The 23,196-nt window shown below is 39.6% G+C and overlaps 1 pseudogene; it reads right to left on the reverse strand.

The window, feature by feature from the left end:
* Positions 1–16,389: 16,389 nt before the first annotated feature.
* On the reverse strand, positions 16,390–22,971 carry LOC148200962 (disease resistance protein At4g27190-like; annotated as a pseudogene).
* Between the last annotated feature and the right edge of the window lie 225 nt (positions 22,972–23,196).

Below are 23,196 nucleotides of genomic sequence, written 5' to 3' on the forward strand. Positions count from 1 at the left end.
AGTGCATTAAATTGGAGAGACTTCACGCTCATGAGAAGATACTACCACATTGGCTTTAAAATATGTAGGTATGTAAGATGCTTGGAGGGCCCCATACTTACTTTTGCACGTAAGTAAATTATCCAAGCAAATGGAAAAAGCTTATAGAACATTCAACTTTTTAGCTAGACAACACATTGCGTGGCCACCACATTTTCTCTTAAAAGTGGTTTCTAAGTTCTTGGAGAGAAGGAATACGTTTTGGAGGAAGCACATTCTCATTCTTTTTCTCTAAGTGTCACGGCATAATGGCACAAGGGCCCCATTTTTCTTTTGTCTTTTGCATTGAAGGAAATTTGCCAATGGAAAGAATACGGTTTTGGCATAAGAAGAAGATGACCATCCAGCAGCAGCAGCCCACGTAAGAGGGGGTGTGTCCAGCAAGCAGCCCAGCAGAGAGAAACCCACGGACAAATTCAGCTTGGAAGGGGGGTGCACCCAGCAACCTTGTGTCCAGCTTTGAAGTCCAGCAGCTTTCCAGGAGCGTCCAGAGGAGCAGAAAAGAAAGAGCCCACGTGGAGGTAGGTCTAGAAGTTTGGAGAAAAGGAGATTGGAGAAGGTCAGCTGCAGCCACCACGGGGAAGGGAGTAGAGCGGAAGAAAGAAAGAAAGCATGGAGGGTTACGGGTAGCAGCAAAGAAAGCACATGATTGATTTTGGAAGTGATAGATTTATTCAAGTTGCAGCACACTTCAATTAAAAAAAGAGGGAGATGGACGTGGGGCATGCGCCAGCCACCACACGCTGGTTTCATGAGGAATGAAAGATACTTTTCCAATTTTATTTTTTTTGTGCAAGGGCTGGAACGTTCCATTTAGTTTTTCATTGAATGAACAAGGATTCAACACTTTTGCATTTAATACTCTTTTATTCTTTTGATTCCAATGCTGTCACGGTTGCACACATGGAGGAAGGTTAAACAATTATTTTCTTGGAGAATGGAGTGTACCAACCTAGTAGTGAGATATCTTTTATTTTCTTTCTTTAATTAATATATACATGTGCGGTGTTAATGTTTTGAAGAAGAAAATGAACTCTTTTGCATTTGAGAAGTAATAGGTGTGCACGGAGAGATGGATTATGGTTGAATTGTTAGTTTCGTTCCTTCTTGGCTGGAGAAGAAGGGGGCACACGGTGATTCAAGAAGGCATGGAGAAAGTGAATGAGAAATGAAGAAGTGATTAGGTTAGAGTTGGTGGCAGGGAGAAGTCACATCCAACGCATAAAAAAGTCCAATGGGATTTTCTTTTTCTCTTAGAAATCAAGCACGGTGATCATTGACGGTCCCTTTAGAGCATTAGGATTTATTTTAGTAGGTGGCAGCTTGTTACGTTTAGGAAGATGAGAAATCATTTTTTTTAGGATATTCATTTAGCTTTACTCCAATGTGCATTTAATTTGTTATCTCCGCATTGCCTTTTAATAGCTTCAATTGTGTTTGGGTATTTATTTACTGGAGTGATCAGTTTAATGCTTTGTTCATGCATTTTAATGCCTTCAATTGTATTCAGTTGTGTTTAATTTCAAGTTTTAATTTAGTTCAATTGCATTCACAAACTCTTCAAACCCCCCCACTACGTGTTGATCCGAGACTGAACCATATTTGGTCCTTGTGAGACGACCTAGGAGTCGATTCCTAGTCTATACTGCATTCTTATATGCACAACTTTTGTGAGAGGTGCGACCCTCTCATCAATCTCATCCATGACGTATTGTGCTTCGTCCTTAGTGAGGCGTTTGAGGAGGGGGGTAGAAAATCCTCTTTGGTACAGGTCGTCCCCTACCACTAAGTTGCTGGCAATCTTCTTTGCGTCAGTTGGTCGAATTGACTGGCCTACGTCCTCCTGGGCCATTAATGCTCAAATTTTTGCTCGCCAATCCGCGACCTCATCTTTTGTCACAGTCAAACACTCCACTGATGGCTATAGCAGCACCTGGCGGATGATTGTAGTCAACTGACCTTTGTCTTTACCCGAGCTTAGCTTTGAGAACATCTCTGCCCTAGAGTTGACCTCGCGGGGAATGTGTCGAATGTCAACTTGTTCAAACGTTTTGACTAAGGCCGAAGCCTTGTGGAAATACCGATGGAGGTTCTCCTCCTTCACCTAAAATTCTCCGTTCATTTGTCCTAGTATGAGTTGGGAATATGTCCGACATACTACCTTCCTAGCCCCCACATCCCTCGTCAATTCTAAACCTACCACCAAGGCTTCATACTCCACCTGATTGTTGGAGGTTTTGAACTTGAAGATCAGAGAGTGTTCTAGTAAGAAGTTGTTCGGTCCTTCTAAAACTACCCCTACTTCGCTTACGGACCGTCCAGAGGCTCCATCAACGTACAAATTCCACTCATAATTAACTACTGAGGGTAGTTCTGCCGCAAAGTCAGCTAAATGTTGGCCTTTAACCGACCCCCTCGGTTCATATCGCAGACTGAATTCTGACACTTCAACTGCCCATCTCACCATTCGTCCTGCCAAGTCAGGCTTCCTCAAGATCTTAGAAAAAGGGAAATCTGTCTGGACAACGACTTGGTGGCTTTGGAAGTACAGCCAGAGTCTTCTGGACGCGTTCAGCAAAGCTAGGACTACCTTCTCCACTTGCTGATATCGTGTTTCAGCCTCCTGGAGGGTCTGACTTACGAAGTACACGAGCTTAGGTTCCGGTCGCTCTTCAAGCAGCGGAGCGTTGATCGCTGATTCTAAGACGCCTATATAGATCTGTAAATCTTCTCCGAGTGTCGGGCGATTCATCGATGGTGGATTCATCAAGATGGCCTTCACATCTTGGAACGCTTCTTCGCATTCAGCATCCCACATGTTGCGTTAGCCTCTCCTCATGTTTCCTAACACCGATCGCACCCGTTCAGCCAGCTTAGGGATGAAGCGCGATAGCGTAGTGAGCCAGCCAACCAACCTCTGGACCTCCTCAAGAGTGGTCGGGCTTTGCATTTCCAACATAGTTGCACATTTGTTAGGGTTGGTGAAAACAGTTGAAAAACTATTATTTTTATACTTGAAATTGACCTTAAAGACAACCTTTATGACTTAGAAACTAGCTTGGATTCATGCTTTTGTTCATGTTTTTGAAATAAGAGAGTTGGATGGGTTTTATGCTTGGTTTTTTCCTTATTTTTGCAGGTTTTAAGATGAATTGGATGAAAGAAGTGAAGTAGGAAGAAGTTGGAATCAGAAAACGAAGTGAAAAGTGCACAAAAAGAGAAGACACGAATATCGCTCGGCGGAAATTACCGTTAAGCGGTGTTCTTGAGGTGTTGTAGTCACCGCTGAGGGGCAAATGCCGCTGAGTGTGAAATAGAGGAATGCGCACTTACCGCTAAGCACCATTTTTATGGGCTTGGGCTTACTTTTCTATAATTTTTAGAATAATATATAAGGTTTTAGTCGACCTAGGTCAGTCATCTTTGGCTGGAACGAAGCAGAAACACACTTTTTCACCCCTTGGAGGAGGATTTTGGATGCTCAAGCTCCACTCTTCAAATTCTATGGTTCTATCTTTCATTCTTTCATTGTTTTTCATCTAGTTTCACCATGAATATGGTGAACTAAACTTTTTTTGTTGTTGGGGAATCAATGTAATCCTTTGAAACTCTCATGTATTGAATTTTTTCTTCAATATATATGCTTTCTTTCATTAATTGTTAGGGTTTTTCCTCTTTGCTCAATGCATGCTTTGTTTAACTCATTCTATTGCATGATTATTGATTTTGTCGATATGGACACATACGGAGAAATCAAGATCTGGGGAATCTCTCCCAATAGTAGTATTGCTTAGACAGAGGAATATGATGGTTGGTTGCCTTTAAGCTTCTGTGCTTTTTAATGCATGAATAATTGCTAGGGAGACAAGACATTGTAAACTAGTGATTATGATTAGGCTTTCTTCGGGTTTAAGGTAATTTAGAGAGTGGCATTAACATTAATGAAGAGAGATGAATTCTTGAATACATGAGAGTGGATAGAATGAAATTGATAAACCCCAACAACATAGTCATCATATATTTCAATTCACGTGTTTTGCTTCTTCTTTCTCATTGATCAAAACATGCATTCATATTTACTTTTTAGTAATTTGCATTTGAAATCTCAAAGAATTGGTTTTACAAGTCTTAGATAATCAACAAATCACATAACTGTCTAGGTCGTGAGTCCTTTGAGAAAATGATACTTGGTCTTACCATTTTTATTACTTGATACGATTTGGTTACACTCTGAGGGTTAACAGTTGGCCTCGATTCATCGTGTGGTAAGAATAAATCCGAGAAATTTTCCGGCAGCCACTCCGAACGTGCACTTCGCCGGGTTCAGTCTCATCCCGTACCTTCTGACTTGCTTGAACACTTCTTCTAAGTCCTTTACGTGGTGCCATCCGTCGGGGGAACGAACGACCATGTTGTCGACATACACATCCATACACCGACCGATCTGCTGAGCAAATATCCTATCCATTAGATGTTGATATGTGGCCCCAACGTTCTTCAAGCGAAAAGGCATAACTTCATAACAAAAGTTTGCCTTATCAGTAATAAATGTTGTCTTTTCCCGGTCAGGTTCATAAATAGGTATCTAATTACACTCAGAGTATGCGTCCAGGAAGCTTAACATGTGGTGGCCCGAGGCCCCGTCTACCAATGTGTCAATCCTTAGCAAAGGATGAGAATCCTTGGGACACGCCTTGTTCAGGTCAGTGTAATTGGTGCACATGCGCCATTTTCCAGTAGCCTTCTTGACCATAACCACATTAGCGAGCCATGTGGTGTATGTCACTTCCGTGACAAATCTTGCCTCCCTCAACTTCCTTACCTCCTCCTCAACAACCTTCATCTTCTTTTCTCTCATCCGCCTTTTCTTTTGTGCTACCGGTCGCGCTTCTTTAAACAACGCTAGTTTGTGGGACATGACCGAGGGATGAATCCCCGACATATTGACGACCGTCCAAGCAAACAGGTCTCGGTTTCGCCATAACACAGAACAAATTTCTCTTTTTGGCCCCGGTTCCAGCCCACGGGCCATGGTTGTGGTCTGGGAAACGTCTTTCCCTATCAAGACCGACTCTGTCTCCCTTAATGGCTCTAATCGGTCCTTTGTATTCGTCCATGGGTCTAGGTCTGCCATGGACACTTTGGACCCACTCGCCCTTCACTTAACCATTTGGGTATGGAGCTACACACCTGCCGCGTAACACTCCCTTGCTGTCTTTTGATCTACTCGGACTGTGCAGATTGTTCCCCTGTCGGATGGATACTTCATGACCAGATGGGGAGTTGACACGATTGCTCTGAAGGCGTTCAGACATGGTCGGCCTAAGAGCACATTGTAAGGGGTGTTAGCTTCCACCAATAGATCCTAATCCTTTTCTCTTCACTGTCCCGACTAGTTCCCAAACGAGTGCGCAAATCAACGTACCCTCGATTGTCCATCCTTTCACCCGCGAAACCCACGATCTGCTCGTTGTATGGGACAATCAGGTCATCCGAAATATCCATCTTCTGGAAGGTTTTCCAGTATAGGATGTTCAATGAGATTCCCTGGCAACCAACACCTTATTGACGCTATAGCGAGCGATCTTTGTCATTATTACCATGGGGTCATCTTGGTCGAGGTCGAGGGCGTGAATGTCTTCGTCCGAGAAGGTTATGGGCGACATCATTCTTCGCGATTTCCCTACTGCGTGCACCGATCGCACGACTGGTACATGACGCTTTCGGGTGAATGAAGTGGACCCACCCCCGTGAATCCTCCGGAAATCGTGTTGAAATGTCCTTGTAGGGGACAATCTTGGATCCTGCTTCGGCTTCTGCTTCTTCGCCTTTCGGCCCAAGAATGGTCTGCCCGACCATGTCTCGATCCTTCACGCCTCTCTAGTCTCCGTTGTTGTGGTGCCTCGGGACGGTCAGCCTTCACGTATTTCTTTAGCCGTCCCGCTCGTATTAGCTCTTCAATCTTATCCTTCAGACTCACACTCCTCGGTGGTGACATATGTGCTTGTGGTATAAACAATGTTTCTTGTTGTCGGCCCCGGGCGACGTGGGTCGTTTCTTCGACGGCTGATGACAAATTTATGAACACCGAAAAACGGCGCCAAAAACTTGTGTAACCCTCGGCAATTGTGACCGAATCGTATCAAGTAATAAACTCAGTAAGACCAAGTATCGTTCTCCCAAAGGACTCACGGCCTAGTTAGTTATATGATTTGTTGATTATTTAAGACTTGTGAACAAATTCTTGATGTTTCAAATGCAAAAGACAATAACTAAACATGTATGCATGAGTTTTGATCAATGGAAAATAAGAACACAAACACTTGAACGAATTATATGGATGAGTATGTTGTTAGGGTAATCAATTTCATCTTATCCACTCTCATATACTTTAGGAATTCATCATTCTTTTCATCAATGTTAATGCCACTCTCTAAATTACCTTGCAAGAAGGCCTATCCTTAATTTCGAGTTCATACAATTCCTAGCATCTCTAATAATTAATTCTGAAGCACAGAAGCTTAAAGGCAACCAACCCTCATATTCCTATGTGTAGGCAATATGCTATTGGGAGAATTTCCCCAGATCTAGATTTCCCCGTACGTTTCCATATCGACAAAATCAATAATCATGACATCGAATGAGTTAAACAATGTATGCTTTGAGTAAAGAGGAAAAACCCTAACTCATGATGAAAGAAAGCATGTATCTCAAATAAGATGTTTAAACACAAATTCCATATATGAGAGCTTCAAAAGATTACATTGATTCTCCAACAACAATACAAAGTTTAGTTCACCATATTCATGGTGAAGCTAGATGAACAATAATGGAAAAATGGAAGAGATTGCAAAACCCTAGGAAGAGAAGAGGAGAGTCGTCACCATCTCCAATTCTACCCCCAAGGGGTGAAAAGTGTGTTTTGCGTCTTCTCCAGCCAAAGATACAAACCCTAGGACGTCCTAAAGCTTATATACTATTCTAAAAATTACAGAAAATTAGGCCCAAGCCCAAAATAGTGATGCTCAGCGGTAAACTACAGCTCAGCGGTAAGTGCGTGAGTTGCTTATTCCCCTCAGCTGCATTTTCACCCCTCAGCAGATCCAACGTGAGTTCCTGAGTGTCGCTCAGCGGTAAACTGGCACTGAGCGGTACTTACGGCTTCTCTTCTTTTGCACTTTTTGATGTCTTTTCTGATTCCATCTCTATCCTTCTTCACTTCTTTCACCAAATTCACCTTAAAACCTCATAAAACACTAAAATCAAGCATAAACCTGTCCAGCTCTCTTATTTCTAAAAATATGAACAAAAGCATGATTTCAAGCTAGTTTCTAAGTGTTAAAGGTTACTTTTAGTATCAATTTTAAGCATGAAAATAACAGTTTTTCAACTGTTATCACAACCCCAAACTTAGAACTTTGCTTGTCCTCAAGCAAACAAGATGTAACTCAATCTTCTACCAATCAATACAATGGTTCACTTCATTCAAAAATCCTCTTTTCAAGATAAGTAAGTACTTCAATTAAGCTCATGACAAAAACTTCAATCAAGACATGCACATGCTTTAATGTTCACAAAATCACCTAATATCCAACAAATACTATTTTTCATAAATGATCAATCAACTAAGCATGGATCTTCATGTGTTCATGGAATCTTTCCTTACTAGGTAAAGTGTTTCACTCAAACACAAGTGTATAAGAGGTAATCACTCATTCACTTTACTATCACAATGTCACATGAATTAACTTTGCCTTTCATTTAACCATAATCAAAAACATTCACAAGCATGCATCATCACAAGGACTTTTCAATGGCTTATAATGTGGCTGGGCTAACAAGAAAATTGGTTTTTCTAGATCACAAAACCCTTGAGTTAAGAGAAACATATAAACACAATCATTCTTATTTATTCCCAACTTTCTTTTACATTGAGCTTTGCTTTTTCTTCTTTTCTTTTCTTTCTCTTTTTCTTTTTACATTCTTATTTCTTAGCTCTTAGCTCAATGCTTTCAATTTCCTTTTCATAACTTCCCAACAACCCCAAACATGAACATTTATCAATACCACAAAATATTTTCTACTTAACTCAAGGTAAAGCTTTTCACAAGGGTTTCCAAATTATGTTCAAGGCTAAGGGTTCAAATGATGGAACACAAAGTGCTCTCTTTTAGTGGGCTAACTTCATGAATTTGGGCTAATAAAAGGGTTAACAACAAACAACCTTGATCATATGATGCAAAACAAGCAATTGATTCAATCATAGAAAACCTGGGCAAAATCATTCATGCTTTCAAAGTAATAGCATCCAATCATAAAAACTCTGGAGCTCAAAACCTCACATATCAGCTCATTCACATTCCACATATACATATCCTGCTTAACATCCTAATCACAATCACAACATCTTGCATTTGTTGACAATGCTTGTGAATCATCTATATAAGCATATAATGTGCACATCTCAACATCAATCAATATCAAAGCATCATCAAGCATTACTTATCAGACAATAATCATAAGCAAACCATCATAATAGACAAAGTTTCTAATTAAGTTCATCAAACCCTATTCTAAAAAAACAAAAGCAAATAGGTCCAGAAATATAAAACCAAACAAAAGCATAAATCCTGCTCTAGTGCTGATAGCATTCATTAGTAAATGCTATCTCAGCTCCTCATCCATCTGAGTTGTCATATGTATCCTCCTCTTCTTCCTCATCTTCAGCATCCTCAAATGTGTCATCCTCATCATCATCAGCATCATCTTCATCCATATCCATAGCTGAAGCTTCAGCTGCTCCAGCTCTGCTGCCTTGGGTCTGCTCCTCTGGCCAAGCTACCACATTATGGAACTCCTCCATAGTCCACCTGTGTGCTGGAGGTTTATCATACATTCCAATAATCATCTCAGTAGTGGCCACCTGCCCTCTGTGGATAGACTGCAACTGTGCACCTATAAGAGACATATACATGTCCCTCATTTAAAAAGGTTCTACTTCATGTGTCTCAGCAGACGCCTGACTTTGTGCTTGTCCTCTTTCTCTGCGAGTTCGGCGTAGTGGAGCTGGCTGAGCTGCTTCCTCACCTCCACAGTATTGTCTGTAATAGGCCTCATCAATTGCTTTCCTTGGCCTCTCAAATGGTGGAGCAGAAGTATCCACCCCAGCTAGCTTGCAAAGGTGTGTGATCAAAGAAGGATGTCCTAAGGGTGCTTTACTGTTTGTTGTGTTAGCACACACCCTTATCTCATCAGCTATTACTTGTTCAATATTGACATTCAAGTTCCTGATCGCACAGTAAAGGAGGAGTGCCCTGCTAAGAGTGATGTCTGATACATGAGAGCATGGCTGAATGTTGGCATGAGAGAATGCCATCCAGTACTTTGCAAGAGGATTCAAGTCAGTCCTCCTAATATTCACCACAGAACCAGTTCTATTCCTTTGAAAATGCCCTCCAGGTATACACAAAACTCTCTCCACATCATCAAAATCAGTGCCTTCTTCCATACAGGGAGCAAACTGACACTGCTTACCAGCCCATACAATATCCAAGAAGCTGTTGATAGAATCAGGATCATACCTAATAGCGTGGCCTCTGACATAGCCTAGGTAATTCACAGCCGGATAATCACCAATCTTTCTTGCATTGGTGTAAAATTCTTTCACCATAGATATATTGGCTGGTGCAGGGTATGTGGCTAGCTTTCCCCAATCATGTCCCAACAATTGTTCTCCAAATTAAGGAGCAAAGTTAGGTATCATTCCAACTTTCCTCTCCATAAGGAGCCTCCTATCTTGGACCACCTTAAAATGCTTTTCATGTTAGCGAGATAGGAACCTACTGGAGTGAGGTTGTTCTGGTTCCTTTTCTTTCCTTTTGGATGCCATGGTCTTTACTCTTTTGCCTGAAGAGGATGCTATTCCTACATCAAACACAAATTATAAAACCACAAAACATGTTGTTAAGCATTAGTAAACTAGAAACACACCTTATTTCCAAGCTAAACCACCGCTGAGGGTCAAAATCACCCCTCAGCGCCACCAGTGCATCAATCCAGTACACAATGCAGCAAAAATCTAAGGTCTGTCAGAGTGCCGCTCTGCGGCAATTTACCCCTGAGCGGTAATTCTGTAGATTTTTGAAAAATGCTCTTTTAACCTTTCCTAACTCCACCCACATGAAATTTTCAATTTTCCAAATCAAAATTACTCAGTTCAATCGGTTCAAACATCAATTATTTCATCAAATCATGCATTAAAATCAAAACCCCTAAAGATTCTCGCTTCAACAATCAAATTCATGTTCAAAAACCCTAGAATGAAAAATGCTTGACTTACTTGGGTGGAGATTGCTAGATGAGTGGAGAATGCTTTCAAACTATGAAGAATAATGATGCTCTCTCCTAACCCCAAACTTAGATGGCAAACTAGTGAAATAGTGAGTGAAAGGGAGATTTTCTCAAAGGGAAAGAAGGACAAATGGTAAAGAACCTTAGTAAAAGTGTGTAGGAGTGTGTGAGCAAAGAAGAATCTGAAAATAGAGGCCAAAGCGCGCCCTAGGGTATAAAAATACCCCAATGGGCTCGGGTTCTGCTAAGGGGCAACCTAAGCCCATTCTGCGACACTACCGCTCAGCGGCACTTTCGGGAAGTTCTCTTCTTCTTCCTAGCTTAACCTAGGTGCCTCCTACTCATGCCCTCACTGGTTCCCTGCAATTAAATTCTCAGATCACTTATGCAAATCCCTATCATGCAACTAAAGCAGAACAAACAAAAATATAATCAATCAACTGGGTTGCCTCCCAGGTAGCGCTTGTTTAACGTCACGAGCCTGACCCGAAATCCACCAACACCCATCAGTAGGTGCAAAACTTTCTTACCAACACCCATCAGTAGGTGTAACAAACCTAGTATCCTTTAGTAGATACTTAACCACCTAGCATCCTTCGGTAGATTCTATACCCCAAAAAAAAATTACAACAGTAATATCCAAATTTATAAAGATTTACAAAACCAAAATAAAATCAAAAGAGAAATTGTCCTCAAATCACTGGAATGCCTTCCAGCAGCGCTCTTTTAACGTCACTAGCTTGACCCAATAAAGCTCATGTTCCTTCTTCATGGTTGATGTTCATATCACACAAACTCATCAACTGCTTCCGGTCAACTTTTCTGACTCTTCTGGAATATGGAGACTCTATCTCCATCACCTCATTTTCTTTGTAGTCTTTCACAACCCACAACTTGTTTTTGAATTTTACAGGTTTACCAAGTTGTAGTCGTTCTTTCATCCAGTCATCATGGACCTTTCTTCCTTTCCCACTCTTTTCTTCTACCTGTACCTGAAACAAAGAACAATATTTACCTTTAACCTTTGGCTTTTCATCTTCAGGGCTAGTCATGAGTACATCTTGATATGCAGCTTTATGACTAGCTTCTTCCTCCTGCATGAGTCTCTTTTCTTTGAAGACATCTACAACAACTCTTTCATCTCGGTCTTGGAACACCACTACACCTTCATCTACATCAATGATGGCTTTGGCCGTTTTCATAAACGGTCTTCCAAGAATAATAGGTATCTTTTCACTCTCCATCTCCATCACCATAAAGTCCGCTAAGAACTGTAGTTTACCTACACAAACTATAACATCCTCTGCTATACCATAGGGAATTTTTGAGGATCCATCTACCATTACTAAATTAATCTTTATAGGCTTCACATCAATATCATCAATCTGCTCAAGTAAAGAATAAGTCATCAAGTTAACACTTGATCCTAAATGAAGTAAAGCCTTCTTTATCCTTTTCTTCCCTATTGTGCATGGAATGGAGAAACCTCCTGGATCTTTTGCTTTTGGAGGGAATGGTTTTCTTTTAACAGCTTTATACTCATTTGTCTCATTCTCTCTATTGTATAAACTGCAATATGTTGTAATATCTCATTCCAAGGTACATCATTATCCACCATCTTGAATATTTCTGTAAAATCAAATTGTTTCTCATGGTCTGTTGGAAAAGGAAGAATCTCTTCACTCTTCATCTCTCTTATCTCTTCTTTCTCTTTTCTCTTTTCTCTCTTCTTTTTCTTTTTCTTTTTCTCTCTTCTTTTCGCTCTTTTTTTTCGTTCTCTCTTTCTAACTCAACTGTTTCAACATTTACTTTCTCCAACACCTTGCATTCTTCTCTGGGGTTAACCTCAGTATTAGCCCCAAAAAAATTTTCAGGCCTTTCTTCCAACTGCTTAGTAATTTGACCCATTTGCATCTCTAAGTTCTTAATAGCAGCTTCAATGCTCTTTGGAGTAGACTCAGTTTTCTGTATGAATTGTTGAAGAGTCTCTTCCAGCCTTATTGATCTTTCATTAACTATAGACATTTCTTGCCAAAAGGTTGTTTATTGTTGTTGCTTGTTAAATTGCCCTGCTTGCCAACTTTGTCCTTGATCAGTGCTTGGGTGTGGTTTCCACCCTTGATTGAAATTCCCCTGACGGTATGGAAATTGATTGGCCATGAAGTTAACATCCTCTAAAGCTTCTATTGGAAAGGTGCATTGACCATTGATATGATCACCCCCACATAATTCACATAACTGTGGTTGAACCTGTGCAACAGTCTTTAACTCTTTTGGCAATTGTGCAAGTATCTTTGTGAGATTCTCCAATTGTTGAGTTAGTATCTTGTTTTGAGCTAGCAAGGCATCATTGGATTGCAACTGTAGAAATCCTTTTTGTTGAATAGGAGCTCCTCTTTCACTATTCAACTCATTATCATTAGTAGCCATGTTTTCAATTATTTCTGTAGCTTCCTCTGGAGTCTTCCATTTGATATTACCTCCAGCTGAGGCATCAAGCATCATCTTGGTTTGTGAACCAAGACCTCCAAGGAAGATTAGGACTACTTCTACTTCGTCAAATCCATGCGTAGGAGTCTTCCTTAATAAGCTTTTGTATCTTTCCCATGCATGACCTAACGATTCCTCCATGCCTTGCCTAAAAGATGATATCTCTTGCTTTCCTTTATTTACTTTGGATTGTGGGAAGTATTTGTTCAAGAACTTTGTCACCACAGCTTCCCACTCTGTAAAGCTCCCTTCTGGAAAAGAGTTCAACCAAAGCTTAGCGTTGCCTCCTAATGAGAATGGAAACAAGCTAAGTTTGATTGCTTCGTCAGGCACCCCATTGATCTTTACTGTATTGCAAATCTCATTAAAAGTTGCCAAGTGCTCATATGGGCTTTCGTGAGACAACCCATTGAATTGGTTACTCTTAACAAGTTGGATTAATGCCGGTTTCACCTCCATATTAGTTGCATTGACCGTTGGTCTTGCTATGCTATTGAAATACTGAGGCCCAACTACATTAGTGTAATCTGCAAGAGTCCGTCTGACATTATTATTCTCCATCTCCTTAGTGCTATCGTAAGAACATTATGGTGATGGTTGTAAGAGATCTTCTGGAGGAGGGAAAAGTTCTCTAGATGTACTGATTCTTCTCCTCCGTCTACTCTCGTCTAAGCCTTCAACAAGAGGTTCCGAGGTTTTCTTGCTTCTAGTTCGAATTGCTTCCTGCATACACAAGAAAACAAGTCCCTAGAAAAATTTGTTAGCACAAAAAGATAGAGAAGAAGATATAAAATCAGAGATAAGAAGATAAAATAAAAAAAAAATAAAAAAGAAAAACAGAAAAAATAAAAACAGAAAATAAAAAAAGAAAACAGAAAAAATAAAAATAGAAAAATAAAATAAAATAAAATAATAACCGAAAAAAATAAAAACAGAAAATAAAATAAAATAAAATAAAATAAAATAAAAACCGAAAAATAAAAACAAAAAATAAAAATAAAAATTTAAATTTCAAAATTCAAAATTCAAGTAAAAGATAATCAATAATCACACAAATAAACTAGTTAAACCACAAGTCCCCGGCAACGGCGCCAAAAACTTGATGACAAATTTTTGAACACCGAAAAACGGAGACAAAAACTTGTGTAACCCTCGGCAAGTGGCACCGAATCGTATCAAGTAATAAACTCGGTAAGACCAAGTATCGTTCTCCCAAAGGACTCACGACCTAGTTAGTTATATGATTTGTTGATTATTTAAGACTTGTGAACAAATTCTTGAGGTTTCAAATGCAAAAGACAATAACTAAACATGTATGCATGAGTTTTGATATATGAAAAATAAGAACACAAACACTTGAACGAATTATATGGATGAGTATGTTGTTGGGGTAATCAATTTCATCTTATCCACTCTCATATACTTTAGGAATTCATCATTCTTTTCATCAATGTTAATGCCACTCTCTAAATTTCCTTGCAAGAAGCCTTGTCCTTAATTACGAGTTCATATAATTCCTAGCATCCCTAATAATTAATTCTGAAGCACAGAAGCTTAAAGGCAACCAACCCTCATATTCCTATGTCTAGGCAATATGCTATGGGGAGAATTTCCCCGGATCTAGATTTCCCCGTACGTTCCCATATCGACAAAATTAATAATCATGACATCGAATGAGTTAAACAATGCATGCTTTGAGCAAAGAGGAAAAACCCTAACTAATGATGAAAGAAAGCATGTATCTCAAATAAGATGTTTAAACACAAATTCCATATATGAGAGCTTCAAAAGATTACATTGATTCCCCAACAACAATACAAAGTTTAGTTCACCATATTCATGGTGAAGCTAGATGAACAATAATGGAAAAATGGAAGAGATTGAAAAACCCTAGGAGGAGAAGAGGAGAGTCATCACCATCTCCAATTTTACCCCAAGGGGTGAAAAGTGTGTTTTGCGTCTTCTTCAGCCAAAGATACAAACCCTAGGACGTCCTAAAGCTTATATATTATTCTAAAAATTACAGAAAATTAGGCCCAAGCCCAAAATAGTGCCGCTCAGCGGTATGTGCGTGAGTTGCTTCTTTCCCTCAGCGGCATTTTCACCCTCAGCGGATCCAACGTGAGTTCCTGAGTGTCGCTCAGCGGTAAATTGGCGTTGAGCTGTACTTACGACTTCTCTTCTTTTGCACTTTTTGATGTCTTTTCTGATTCCATGTTTATCCTTCTTCACTTCTTTCACCAAGTTCACCTTAAAACATGCATAAAACACTGAAATCAAGCATAAACCTGTCCAGCTCTCTTATTTCTAAAAATATGAAAAAAAGCATGATTTCAAGCTAGCTTCTAAGTGTTAAAGGTTGCTTTTAGTATCAATTTTAAGCATGAAAAAAAAAACAGTTTTTCAATTGTTATCAGCGGCGTGACTAACTTGGCGCTTAAGGGCTCTTGGAATATCTTCGCCCGCGGGGTGTACTGTTGGAATCGCGGTCCCTTGGGTTCTCTCTTCTTGAACTCCCCATCCGTCACTCTTCTCTCCCTTGAGCTCCTAGCATTCTTTCTTATATGACTGCTTCATCTCTTCTACACTTATTTCATCGGTCGCCCTCTCTCTCAGTTCCTCCATGGTCATAGGAGCTCACCGGCAAACACTATCCTTGAAAGGTCGGGGCTTGAGGACGGGCAGCACGTACTACAGGGTGAGTTCCTGGCTTAAACCTTTCACCCGTCATACAGTCCTTTGGTAGCGATCCATGAACGCTTTAAGGGTTCCTCCTTTCCTTGCCTCAGACTGACCAACTCGAAGATAGTCAAGTCCTTGGTACTACTACTTTCAAACTGGCGATTGAATAAGCGTTGTAACCCCGCAAAGTTCTCTATGGAGTTTGGAGAAAGCGAATTAAACCATTCCACCACCTCCCCTACTAGTGAGAGGGAGAATGCTCGGCACCATATGGCATCGTTAACCGTGTGGAACAGAATTGTGTTAGAAAAGGCCTTAATGTGGGCCTCCGGGTCCATCGTCTCGTCGTATATCTTGAACTGGGGTGGAACGAACTGTTCTGATATGTGGACATCCATGATCGACTGGATGAAAGGAAGCAAGGTGGATGGGCTCTCGGCCTTCACCACTAACTGTTTGTTCACCGCGACACTCTCAGCATGAACGAATTTGACCTTACTTCCCTCGGCCTCCGGCTCCGTGGGTTTTCATGTATTGTCCGACCCACTGCTACGTTCAGTTTGGTCCTCTAAAACAGCCTTGCCGCGTTCCTTGGTGCGCTTCTCCTCCTCCTTCTCTACTGCCCCCGATCCCTTCTCTTGGGCAATCTGTGCTGAGCATTCAGCCCTGACGACTATGAGCTCCGTTTCGTGGAGTTGTTGCATCTCGTCCATCTTTTGTTGTAGCATCCAGGTCATCTCGAATGGGTCGTCAAGACTCATGTTTCTCGTGGTCACCATTGGTTTTATCAAGCAACTCAGCCCCATGGTGAGCGCCAAAATGTTTTGGTTATGAGACTGAGTCTCTAAACACCTTCACAATTTGTCCTTCCTCACTGTCCGGTCTCGCTCCTTGTGTTCCTAGTCCGCTAATTTGGCCATGTGTACCTGTTAAAGATACTCCGATGCCAAAGTCAGTAGATGAAACATCTGGTTATCCAATATGACAATGACAGTAATTAATGCACAATAAATGCGTCCACCTACCTATTACCTTTGACTTACATTTATAGTTTTCTGTTGTGGGCCTAGGATTAACGATGCTTTAAACTCGGCCCAGTAGACTTAATCGTGATTTACCTTAATCTCCTTAATCATTAATCATGTGCGCTTATGAGATCGGTCGTCCATACCAGTTATATTTTCTTCATTACTCACCGGATGGTCACGTCTTTCTTGTGGTCAATAGAGACCGTCCAACCATATGGTACATTTTTCATTTATACTTTTGGGTCTAAACAAAAACATTTAAAGTTATCTTTTTTGTTAACTCACAATTTAAGTCAAACTTATCCAAAGTGAAATTTATGAACTTTGTTTCATTGATGGATTTAAGTAATGTACCAAACCTTGTTTCACTCTGTCTCACTTTCCAATTAGACTAAGCACTCTTATATACACTTGTGTCAGGCCAATCATTTTTAAGTTGAATGTGCCTTCACGGTTTATGAACATAAAGTGTTATAGAAGTTTCAGAAATTGTCTAAGCTCTTATGAAGGTTGCAACACCTAAATACAACTTCTTATTGCATTAAGATATGTTGGTTTAAATTTCAGTGAAACTGTTTCTAGTTTTGCTTGGTTGGACCATGAGTAGTGTAAGCTGCAGAATCCTTAAGTCTTACTGAAAATTTGACATTTTCATATATGAAGTAATATTTTGAAGTATTATAATTAACTAAAAATAGTAGAAGCACTGAGATTTGAATGTGCATTTGGTTTGGATCGCTTTCTTATGGAGGTAGCTTTCTTAATTAAATTCCTTGATACTTTTCACTAAGCTAGTTGAGACTTTACATTTATTTTGATTTTTACTAATGAATACTTGGCATAGGTGGTGATGCATTGGAATCTCTGGTGCTGCATTCTTTTGGTATTGGATGAAGTTGATGAATTCTTGTCTTTCAATTCCCGGGAAGACATGCCCTAGATATTGGAGCATGTCGGGAGGAGATCAAGTGGAGACCCAGCTCAAATTCATTATGCACATTCTTACTTTAGATTTAGCTTTGGCACTGTTTAGAGTGCTTTTAATTGCAAGTTAGATAAATGTTAACTCTGATTGTAGTTAGTAGTGCATACTTTGTATTGTAGAAGTGTCCAATACTTTAATAGTAGTGCCAAAATATTCCATTAGTTTGAGTTAAAATAGTTCACTGAACTAAACTATATTTAACTAAAAAAGAGTTAACTGAAGTGCATTGCACTAAAGGGAACTAAAAAATAGTTCACTTCAGTTACTCGGAACTATTTTTTAGTTCAATGCAGTTTACCTAAACTATTTTATAGTTAACTATAAATTTTTATGGTGCAATACGCTATAGGGCAGTTTGCCCACTCCTACCAACAACCCGACACAACATGACATCTCATGCAGCAAAAAGAAAAAATAAATAGAATTACAATAAAGCCCTTTTGAATTTTAAGTTTACCAACACCCACATTGCATTTCTCTATTTTGATGACTCAGAGTTTGAGGAACTATTTCTCAGTTAAGGAATCACCATGGCATATGTACTCCAAATTGCTTAGAATGGTGAGAGATAGTGACTCCAAGTTTGGGAAAGTATCAAGAGAATCGATACCTGACCCTGTGGCTATGCATTTGACTTCAGCATTGTGTTGAATGAAAAGAGACTATAGTTGTGGAAACCCATCACACTCCATATCACTAACAACATTATGGATATCATTCAGTGTATCCAAGTACAAAACCTGAACTTCTTTCAGCATCTTTTTTATTCCATTCTCTGACTGAAACCTCCTGTTCAGCTTCGGTTTCAATGTCTTCAATTCATGATTACCATAATATGCTCAGTCCCACCCTTCACTTCAGCTTCAGGAACATACATGTCTTCTATGTATGCCAAGTGTTCCAAGTCTATAAGCTCTTTCAAGCTTGCATTCTTGTTATCACTGGTAGACATTTCAATCTCCCAATTAGAAAAGGAGTTTCTTAAATATAATTCTTCCAAGCTTTTCAATTTGGACAGGACATTGGGTGGAATCACTTGAAGATTTGTGTCTCTTAAATCCAAGAATAGCAGCTTCTGAAGCTTTACAATTTGCGTTGGCAATTGTTGGATACTACTTCCAAGGAGGCCTAGCATTCGTATATTTGTGAGCTCACAAACTTCTTTAATGTCTCCCAATCCACAATGATACATGGATAATGCTTCAAGGTCCTTCAAAACAACAAAACTAAGAGGAAACTTTGGACAATGAAAGGAAACAAAATCTAGCACTTTCAGAAGTTTAGTCTCCTTAAAAAAGGAATCTGGAACATCTATTTTGGAATTTTCCCTACTTATCAGAAGATGTTTCAAGTTTGGACATTGCAACGTTGCGGGAAGTTTCAAATCACCAACAGGATGTAAGTTGCAGAAGTAAAGATCTGTTAGCAATTCTTCAAGGGGTCATTCTCTCGAAATCACTGAAGCTCTTCGATCATGTAAGGCCATTCGATAAGTAGTTTGATATATGTAGTTAGCTACTTTGACGCATTCCTTTCCATTTTTTCAACCACAAGACCATAGGCCTTCAGATCACTAATTAGTGACTCACGCTTTTTTCTTATAGAATCTTCTGCTGTTTCCAAATTTTTTAATACACTTGTCCACATATGTATGTACATGCTATAACTGTTAATAAATCTTCTTCCCTTAATAGTAAGAAGATACAAAAATGCTCTGTGGTCCTCATTTTCTTCCAACCAATAGGACAATATTTTGTTGGTGAAATTTTTTCCTTGAACTGCATCAAGGCATCTTGGCCCTTATTTTGTAATGCCTTTGCTAGAGCATAAATTAAAGAAATGGAACCATCACAACTTCTCATTATTTCTTTTACAATGGAACTTTGATCTTCATCAAAACTTCTAACCATGATAGGATACTGGGTGATAGGATAGAAGGCAAGGAAGCTGAATGGTAGGAGGCAAGGTAATAGGATAGAAGGCAAGGGAGCCGAACAGTAGGAGGAAAGGGGAAGAAAGCCGAAAGGGGAAAGGCAGTGAAGAGCTGGAGTCGAACGGTAGGAGAAAGGGGAAAGCACGTCAAACGGTTGAAGACGGTGAAGAGTTGGAGCCGATCGGTTGAAGAGTAACTATACTAAGACAGTAGGCAGGGAATATTTAGTAATAATTATAGTAAATAGAGCTAGATCCTAGGAAAATATTCATATTAAGTTAATTATAGTAAATAAAATTATATCCTAGGGAAATATTCAGTATAAGTTAATTATAGTAAATAAAGCTATATCCTAGGAAATATTCAGTATAATTTAATTATAGTAAATAAAATTATATCTTAGGGAAATATTCAATATAAGTTAATTATAGTAAATAGAATTATATTCTAGGGAAATATTTAATATAAATAAAGCTAGATGTTATTGTTAGGGCATGCTTTTGATTATTGAGTTGGTTGACAAGCGGCTATGCTCTTGTGAGGGAGGTTATGCTCCCAAGTAATTGACGGAGGTTATGCTCCCAATTACCCTTGTTTACTTTTGTTTATTTAGATATCACCATCAATAAAAGAGATTCACGTAACAATTGGTCCGACCTGCTAGATTGTCATGGGATACTTGCCAGATACTGATCGAGAGGAGTGAAGAACATCATGGAAGGAAGAATGATTGCAATCGAAGGGAAACTAGCAAATATGGAGATGTCCATGGGGGGATCTGAGGCAGAGATGATGGCGATATAAAAGGATTTACAAGAACTAAAGAGGATGAAGGGAGGACGAGACCGACAACTAGATGGAAACTCGGATTGAAGCCAAGGGTCTGTCAACGGGAAAAGGAAGGACCGACGGGATGAAAAGGAAGGCGAGAAAGAGGGTGGTGCACAGGAGCAACCAAATTAGAGAAAAATGGTACAATTACCAGTTTTTGAAGGAATTGATCCATTGAATTAGATCAATAGAGCTGAGAAGTTCTTTAATTTACAATGAGTGTTAGAGGAAGAGATGGTGTGCCTAGCCTACATCAGTATATAGGGAAGTGCCAAATACTGGTTCAGATTTTGGAGGGAGAAGACCAGGGATCGTTCGTGGGCGGGCTTGAAGGATGTGATGGTGATTCGATTCGGAGGAAGAAACAGGGGGTCAGTCTTCGAAAGATTGGTGGCCAACAAGAAATCGGGATTCGTGGAAGAATACATCCAAGATTTTGAAATCTTGGTGGGTCAAACGATAAGAGTTCCCGAAGAATAACTGATGGGGTACTTTATGGCAGGATTACAAGAGGGGATTCATAATCAAGTATGACTGCTTAATCCGCAGGAGTTGATGACCGCCATGAGAATTGCAAGGGATGTCGAGGAGGCTAGGACAGGACAAGAGCTGGGAACTGGAGCGTGACAAAGAACCCATCATCTTTGGAACGAACGAAAAATGAGGAGACATAGCCCGGGGGTAATCACTATAACCCAAGCCGATCGGGAGTTGTCGAGCGATTTGAAGCCAATCACTATACCCCAAGCCGATCGGGAGTCGCCACAAGTGTGGGGTCAGTACGGAAGGAGAGTAGTGATAATAATGAGAGGAACACCAGGAATATGCCTTAATCAGAAACCCTGAAACAAATAGAAGAGGGAAGGTGTATCAGGTGTGGGGGACCCTTCGGTCTTGGTCACCACTGCCCAGACAAGAGTTTGAGAGTCGTGATATTGGTGGCGGATGAGGAGGAATTGCCACCACCCAAACCCCCAGACCTGAATTGAAGAGGAACCATGAGATCAAGCTCCCTAGTTCCAACCATGCGGACAAGGTTGTTCTGCAGCAGGGTGTAATGATAGGATACTGGGTGAGAGGATAGAAGGCAGGAGAGCCGAACGATAGGAGGCAAGGGGACGCAAGCCGAACGATAGGAGGCTAGGGGAACCAAGTCGAACGATGGAAGGCGATGAAGAGTTGGAGCCGAACGATAGGAGGCAAGAGGAAGCAAGTCGAACGGTTGAAGGCGGTGAAGAGCTGGAGCCGATCGGTTGAAGAGTGACTATCCTAACTAGGACAATAGGCGTGAAATATTTAGTAATAAATTATAGTAAATAGAGCTATATCCTAGGAAAATATTCATATTAAGTTAATTATAGTAAATAGAATTATATCCTAAAGAAATATTCAGTATAAGTTAATTATAGTAAATAGAGTTATATCCTAGGAAATATTTAGTATAAGTTAATTATAGTAAATAGAATTATATCTTAGGGAAATATTCAGTATAAGTTAATTATAGTAAATAGAATTATATTCTAAGGAAATATTTAATATAAATAAAGTTAGATGCTAGTGTTGTGGCATGCTTTTGATTATTGAGTTTGTTGACAAGCGATTATGCTCCTGTGAGGGAGGTTATGCTCCTAATTACCCTTGTTTACTTTTGTTTATTCGGATATCACCATACATAAAAGAGATTCATTCGTCCATTATCCTTCATTCATTGTTTTGTGCTTGGTGTGTGAATGTATGAGAGATTATTTGGTTAGGTTTCGTACTCAGGTACGTAACAAACCATCTTCTCAAAAAGCTTCCGAGCCTCATCTTTTTGTAATTCTTGTAATTAAAACACTTTATTAAGCTTAGAGGCATCCTCTAAATATTGCATGAAATTCAAATTTCCTGATGTCAACAATACTTTGAACCCTCCATGTTCATTACCTAGAGGAACTCTAAATTCCTCTAAGTCAAATTCTTCTGGGTTCAATTCTCCCCACGTATCATCAACTATGATGAGAGTACTTTGCTCTTTTTCTACTCTATGACGCAATTTGTGTCTTCTTTTCACAAGACTTCACCATTGGTAAATTGCACTCCTATTTCATCTGCAATAGCATTTTGAACTTGCTCCTGATTTGGCTTATCAGTTATAGTTATGAAAACCATTGAATCAAACAAATTTTGTTCTTTTGCTTTCTCTCTAATGTTTTCGACTAATGAGATTGTGCCTAAACCACCCATCCTCCATACTCCAACTTCTTGGATATCAAGGTTCTTTAGGGCTTCTATAATATCTACTATCGTTTCATCTTTTGATGCTGGTCTTTCGTAATGTCCTTCATTAATTAATACTGAAATCTCTGGTTGCATCTTTCTTGATTGTTTACCAACCTTGTACCGCAACAAAATATTTGTGTAAGTACTTATGCCTTCATAGGAGTTCATAATTTATCCCCTTGTCCAAGAATCTCATCCACTCTTTTGAGCCAATCACTTTGAGTATGATATTCTTCATCTTCCTAAATAAGATTTTCTTGCACATTTTTCCTTTGATCTTGCAGAGTCTTGTGGCAAGTTTTAAGATTCTCCAAAATGCTTTTGTTGGAAATTAGGTTGCCATGTTGATGTGCAACCACTACTGCTTTCATCTTTTGAAACAATGTGCCAAATGATCTTTCTTTCCTTTGTTCTTGTGTTGTTTGCTGCAAAGGAGTTGATACTATTTTAATCTAAGATAGATAATAGATAGAGGTAACAACTTTAATGAAGTGACGCAAAATGTGAAGCAAATGGCTCACCCTCTTTTAGATAATGACGAAAACAAAAAGTATGTGACTTTGTTAAGGGTTGGAAGGCATATGAGAGAAGGAGAA

This window comes from Vigna umbellata, chromosome 4 (assembly GCF_029865625.1).
Source record: "Vigna umbellata cultivar VRB3 chromosome 4, Vumbellata_1.0, whole genome shotgun sequence".
In the NCBI taxonomy this organism is placed as follows: Eukaryota; Viridiplantae; Streptophyta; class Magnoliopsida; order Fabales; family Fabaceae; genus Vigna; species Vigna umbellata.